Here is a 7,158-nt window from a genome sequence, read left to right as displayed (position 1 = left end):
AAAAAAAAAAAAAAAAAGGGGCAGGACAAGTCACAGAGTAAACTAACTGTGTCTCCTGAACTACTGAGACAGGGCTTCTTAAAGCCCTCCATCTAGACAGAGGATTTGCATGTGAACCCGGGGCATGGCCAAAGCTACAGATGAGTATCAAATGTCCCAGCAATGAGACTGATCGATTGTCAGGGGAATTGGCAAGAAGAGTGCCAATCCTGTTTCATTCTGGGTATGCCATCTATCATGCCATCCGTCCACTTTCCTACGACACAAGAAGGTATATCAGGAAGTGACTAGGAGAAAACATTATTTTAGGGATAAGTGTGAATCTGTTGCATTTAATATTATCATCAGTAAAAATTATCTGTGCATGTCTGATTTAGACGGGCAAGTTGAATGTGATGGGACTAGCAGGGTAGGTGTGAACAGGCAGACCCTTTCTGTGCAACCAAAATCTCTGGCTAAGCCTCTCTCCCTGCCAGCCCATGGACTTAGCCAAGGCTCCTTGGGTTTCCAGTAACAGAGATATCTCACACTTGCCTAAGCTAAAATGGAGAGTGTGCTGGGCATGGGCCAGGGCAGGAAGGGCAGCTGGGCCTCATGGGGTGGGAACAAAGCCCTGAGAGGCCACTGCGAATGGAGACAGCCACACTCTTGCCACCTCCCTTTTTCTCTTGGGGTGACCTGGTTTCTCATCTCTCTTTCTCCCTGACACCGTGTCAGTCTCCTTTCTGCACAGCCCAGTTTTCCTTCCATAGTACATAGTGAAAATGGCCAGGCCAGCCCCCCATTATAAGCTGTCCTAGTTCCAGGGCCAACTGTGACTGACCAGAGGCCTGTGTCCTAATTCCAGGTGCCCTGGAGAGAGAATCTGGTTGTCTCAGCTTGGGTCAGGAGTGTCTACCCTGGTCATCTGTGGTAGAGCTGCAGGGCCACTTGAGGAGACAGTGACTGCTGGGGCCACGCCTGTGGAAGGAGGCTGGCGGCAACTTTGAGGAAAGGAGGCACAGACTGAACAGAAGACCCTAAAGGTGCCCACTCCTTCCAGGTGTCTCTGCTGCCTTTGGCACCGCAGCTGGTGGCTCTGCGCCCTCCCCTCCAGGCTGCCTGCCTTCTCCCTCAAACCCCCAGCATTAATGGGACATCATCTGTTAACTGAAAACATTTTCTCCACAAACTTCAGTAAACTGGTGGTGAATGTCTACAACAAAAACATTTTTTCTTTTCTCTCTCTCTCTCTCTTTTTTTTTTTGAGACAGAGTTTCACTCTTGTTGCCCAGGCTGGAGTGCAATGGCGTGATCTCAGCTCACTGCAACCTCCGCCTCGCAGGTTCAAGCGATTCTTCTCCCTCAGCCTCCTGAGTAGCCACCACACACGGCTAATTTTGTATTTTTAGTAGAGCTGGGGTTTCTCCACGTTGGTCAGGCTGGTCTCAAACTCCTGACCTCAGGTTGATCTGCCTGCCTCAGCCTCCCAAAGTGCTGGGATTAAAGGCATGAGCCACCGCACCCGGCCAACAAAAACATTTTTTCATGTGGAATAATCAAATCTGGGGACCACATGTTGAGGGGAGAAACCCTTTAAACTAAAGACATGCCAAGTACATTGGAAGCGAGTCAGTTTACAAGGATCTACGTGTGTCTAACAGTATATTTTACAACCAACAAAATTACTATGCATAATATACAAGTAATTCATTTGCAAAATGCCTTTTTAAACAGTCCTCACATTATGTCTAAATGAGAACTATCTTATTCACATTTCTTCAAGTGGCCAAAGAAGAAAATCTGAAATTAGGGGCGAGAAGCAGAAAATCTAGAGGTTCTCACCTAAGTGGGTTCCTGCTTCTGATTTATAAGGTGGCATTAAGGGAACTATGGGGCACATCGTTAAATCCAAAAGCTATACTGTGAGCCTTGGAGAGCAGCTAAGACTCCTTCCCCCATAATCTCTGATAGTGGTTGTGGTGGTGGTGATGATGATGATATCACCTGAGCACTGATTTTGTGCCAGGCACCATGCTAGGCACTCTTCACATGGATTATCTAATTTGATCTTTCCAACATCCCTATGAGGTAGATAGTAATATTATCCCCATTTTATACATGAGGAAACTGAGGCACAGAGATAGTTAAGTACCATTGCTAAGTTCTCAGAACCAAACTATAAACCTAAGTCTGGCTGAAGCTGAAGACCTTTAATCCTTCTGAATATAATATATCTAGATCTTCCAACAAGATTTTTTTTAAAATTTTGAAAACAAAGCTCCCTCATGGACATTAGGCTTTCCTATAATTTTCATCACTCATTACATCTTTTTATTTCCAGTGCATTTGAACAAGTATCTTTTATGTTTCCTATAAAGAAGTACTGAGGTCAAGGGCAATATAAAAATGCTTAAGACCCTCTTGGGGTTTTCGAGGAGTTCAAGGTCATCTAATATGAGGAAGAACCTGTATAAGCATAATTATACCACAATACTGAATATGGTCTGTCATCCTAGAAACACAGGGCTCTAGGAGATTAAGGGAAGGAGTGGTCATGTCCACTAAGCATAGACAAGTTAGGATTTGCTGCATGTGAATGTTGCTAGATGAATCGTGTGAAACAGACAGAAATCCCATGTTAGCCACAGTAACCAACAGTTTCCAGGTGTGATCCTCAGTGGGACCACTATGACTTCTGCTAAGTTAGGTAGCCAGGTATATTAGTCTGTTCTCACATTGGTATAAAGAACTACCTGAGACTGGGTACTTTATTTTAAAAAAGAGGTTTGACTCACCGTTCCACAGGCTGTACAGGAGGCATGGCTGGGGAGGCCTCAGGCAACTTACAACCATGGTGGAAGGTGAAGGGAAAGCAGGCACGTCGTTTTTGTTTGTTTGTTTGTTTTTGTTTTTGAGACAGAGGCTTGCACTGTTGCCCAGGCTGGAGTACAGTGGCACGATCTCAGCTCACTGCAACCTCCGCCTCCTGGGTTCAAGCAATTCTCCTGCCTCAGCCTCCTGAGTAGCTGGGACTACAGGCACGCGCCACCACGCCCGGCTAATTTTTTGTAGTTTTAGAAGAGGTGGGGTTTCACTGTGTTAGCCAGGATGGCCTCGATCTCCTGACATCATGATCTGCCCGCCTCGGCCTCCCAAAGTGCTAGGATTACAGGCATGAGCCACTGCGCCCGGCCTAGCACGTGTTACATGGCCAGAGCTGGAGGAAGAGAGCGAAGGGGCAGGTGTTACAGACTTTTAAACAACCAGATGTCATATAACTCACTAGCATGAGAACAGCAAGGGGGAAGACCGCCCCCCCACGATCCAATCATCTCCCATCAGGCCTCTCCTCCAACACTGGGGATTACAATTCACACATGAGATTTCAGCAGGGACACAAATCCAAACCATAGCACCATGTCTTTAAGTGAGGTAGGAAAGACACAAGACTTTAAAGGAAGGAATGGATTCTAGACAGGCCTGAGCCTTATAGCGTGTTCTCGGTAAGCACTGTCCCTGAAGAAAAGACTCCTATCATGAGCTGTCAGCCAGCAAACCCTGGCAGGGATGATAGGAAGACCCGCAGAGGAGATCTTTGGAAAGAGCTCTTCCCTCTGTGTGACACTTTAGATCTCAAGGATCTCTCCAGAATAGTCCCAGGAATAAATGGATACACCTTGTTCTTTGCACTTTGATTGCAAAAACCAGCCCATCATCTGCCACCAGCTGGACCCAGTGAATTTTGGTGCTGCCTGCCATGCAGACATCTGAGACGTGCGTTGATTACATGCTCTGCCCCCCACTGCCATTGCTAAGCCCTGCTTTCTGTTCAGGCAATGTGAGCCGGCTGTGCCTTCCTGCTGCTCCTCTGTTGTCTGCAGCAGTCTGTGATCAGAACGTAGAGGCTTAACCATAGCCGTGGAAAGCAGGATGCACTCCAAACTTAGCTGACTTTGGATAAAATGGCTCTAAAGCTCTTTTTCATTTATATACAACTTTACATTACAAAGCCCATCACAATCAGCATTAATTAAACCTGCCACTCATTGCCCTCTGAGGTAGAGCTGAATTAGTCTGCTCATTTTACAGCTGACAAAACAGACAGAAAGGCTTAAGGATTTGCTGAAGTGAAGTGGGGTTCAATCAAGGAAGCCTGGCATGATTCCCTTTCTAGTTCATTCTTCTCCTGGAGGAGGCCTTCAAAATGCCTCGCTCCTAGCTCCCGGCAGCTAAAGGAAGCCAAGTGGGAAGAGGAGCTTGGCAGAGCAGCCGTGGCGATCTAGAACAGAACATCAGTGTGAGGTTTGGACGATGTGAGCACAGCCATGTCATGTTTTCCTGATTTTCAGTAGATATTACACACATGCGCATGTGCACGCGCGCGCGCGCGCGCACACACACACACACACACACACACACACACAGTTTCTCTTGTTGGATCAGGGAGCAGAAGGATGTTGGAACGTAGTTGGAACGCTGGTTGGCAGCAATGCTCTGATTGACCTGGTGGCAAAGTGGCCCACCCATTACCCACACTCCAACCACTTACCAGAGCCTTTATATTAGAATTTTAAACAAACTCAAAATCAAACACATTCCAAGGACAGGCCCAGTTTCCCATTTTGTGGGGCCTGGAGCAAGAATGAAAACGAAAACCAACATATCATATGTCTAAATATTTAAAAATTCTAGCCAAAGCTAACAAACTTGGGTTTCCTACCTTGACAGATATACCTTTATAATGATGCAGATAATTGGTTTGAATTTAGAATATTTCAGCTCCTTAGAGCTCCATTCCAAAACATGGTGGCTCAGGAGAGCAGCCCTGGCCCAGAACAGTGCCCTTCCTTCACCCCTCAAATTTGGCCCACATCATGAAGGGTCTCACACACACATGATGTGATTCCAGCCCATATGTCCAAGCGCTGGCCATATCATCACCCCCTTTTGGTTGCCACTTGGGCCTATGGCCTAATTGTACAGTCCACCCTCAGTATAGATCAGGGCCGGGTGCAGTGGCTCACACCTGTAATCCCAGTACTTTGGGAGGCTCACCTGAGGTCAGGAGTTCGAGACCAGCCTGGCCAACATGGTGAAACCCTGTCTTTACTAAAAATACAAAAATTAGCTGAGCGTGGTAGTAGACACCTATAATCCCAACCACTCAAGAGGCTGAGGCAGGAGAATCGCTGGAACCCTGAGATTGCACCACTGCACTCCAGCTTAAGCAACAGAGCAAGATTCTGTTTCAAAAAAAAAAAGAAGAAAGGGCCGAGCGCAGTGGCTCATGCCTGTAATCCTAGCACTTTGGGAGGCCGAGGCGAGTGGATTGCCTCAGCTCAGGAATTTGAGACCAGCCTGGGCAACACAGTGAAACCCTGTCTCTACTAAAATACAAAAAATTAGCCGGGCGTGGCCATGTGTGTCTGTAATCTGTAATCCAAGCTACTTGGGAGGTTTAGGCAGGAGAATTGCTTGAACCCGGGAGGCGGAGGTTGCAGTGAGCCGAGATTACACCACTGCACTCCAGCCTGGGTGACAGAGCGAGACTCCATCTCCAAAAAAAATTAAAAAAAAGAAAGAAAGGAAGGAAGGAGGGAGGGAAGGAAGGAAGGAAGGAAGGAAGGAAGGAAGGAAGGAAGGAAGGAAGGATGGATGGATAAGGAGAAGAGGTCCATACCAATCCTGGAAGCAGGGCCATTGGCAGGGAATCCTGAGTTCTGGGTACCTGGAATGTAGCCTAAAAAGATGGCATGGCTCTGGGTGAGTAAATCCACTTTGTCTGTAAACTCCTTGCCCAGTGGAGAGGACTGGCCAGAAGAGAACAAAGGTATCATAGGGCTCTCTACACAGTGGGCCCCAGGGGAGAGGCCCCTCTTGCCAAGACCTAAGAACAAATCATATCTGGACAAATAATAAATAAGCCAAAGATGTGAGTTAATAGAGTCTGCACGAATCTGGGTACCATTATTTCTACCTCAACTATACAACACAGAGGCATGAGCTGTTTCAATATTTTATCTGCTACCTCCAATAAATAACTTACTTACACTGTGCAGTAGGCATTATCTCCAGTAGGTATAAGAGCCAGAGAATGAATGAATGAGCTCCATAAGTAAATATTTTACTGCTACGGTTGCACTCCCATGCAAAACCAGACATCAAAACTCTAGAGGGTGATCCTAAGTTCAGTGCCACCGCTGCTGCCTCCCCAGAATGGACCAAGGGGGAGGAAGAAGAGAAGCTTGACTCCCTGGACCGCTGGGCATTGCTTTTTGTGGGGGTTGTTTGGGTCAGTCAAGGTTGTGAGGAGCTGTCAGACAACACAGCTTCTGTCCACATCATTTCCTTCAAAATCAGCGTCATGATCACAGTCCTGGCTTTAAGATGCGAAGAAGCCAAAATTATGAGTTTCCTTATTGCTCACCCATATCTCAGTTTTGCATAATAATTTACAACATTTAATATTAAGGGAAAAATGTACACATGTAAAAAGTATTTCCATCACCAAATTCTCAAGGCAAAAGATGTAAGGAAATGTGTACAATGTTTATTTTGATGCAAAATTTGTTGTTGTGTGTTTAAATGCTAGCAGCATTGAATTCTGGATTCTCAGTTCAGGCAAGGGTTCCTCCAACTTTCTCCAATAATATTGTTCCTAAAGGAGGTAACTCAACGCTGGTCAGCAAGACTTTGCTGGGATGGTTCACCCAAGAGCATCTCTTTTTGGTGATGCTGATGATTGCTAGTAAAACCCGATGTCACTGATACTGAGTGTTGTAACCTTCCATTTATCAACAATAGTTAGGGAATTAGGTGTTCTAATACACTGGGTAATCCACTTAATTATAGACTAACAGTATCTAAAGAAATATAAACTAGTTTTGAAATAACTATAAGGCTGGGCACAGTAATCCCAGCACTTTGGGAGGCCGAGGCAGGTGGATCACTTGAAGTCAGGAGTTCAAGACCAGCCTGGTCAACGTGGTGAAACCTCATCTCCACAAAAAAATTTAAAAATTAGCCAGGTGCCGGGCGTGGTGGCTCACGCCTGTAATCCCAGCACTTTGGGAGGCTGAGGTGGGTGGATCACCTGAGGTCGGGAGATCGAGACCAGCCTGACCAACATGGAGAAACCCCATCTCTACTAAAAATACAAAATTAGCCGGGCGTGGT

This window comes from Colobus angolensis, unplaced genomic scaffold, assembly GCF_000951035.1.
Source record: "Colobus angolensis palliatus isolate OR3802 unplaced genomic scaffold, Cang.pa_1.0 Scaffold19, whole genome shotgun sequence".
NCBI classification, from domain to species: Eukaryota; Metazoa; Chordata; class Mammalia; order Primates; family Cercopithecidae; genus Colobus; species Colobus angolensis.
The sequence above is the reverse complement of the archived record's forward strand: the minus strand, read 5'-3'. Positions refer to the sequence as shown.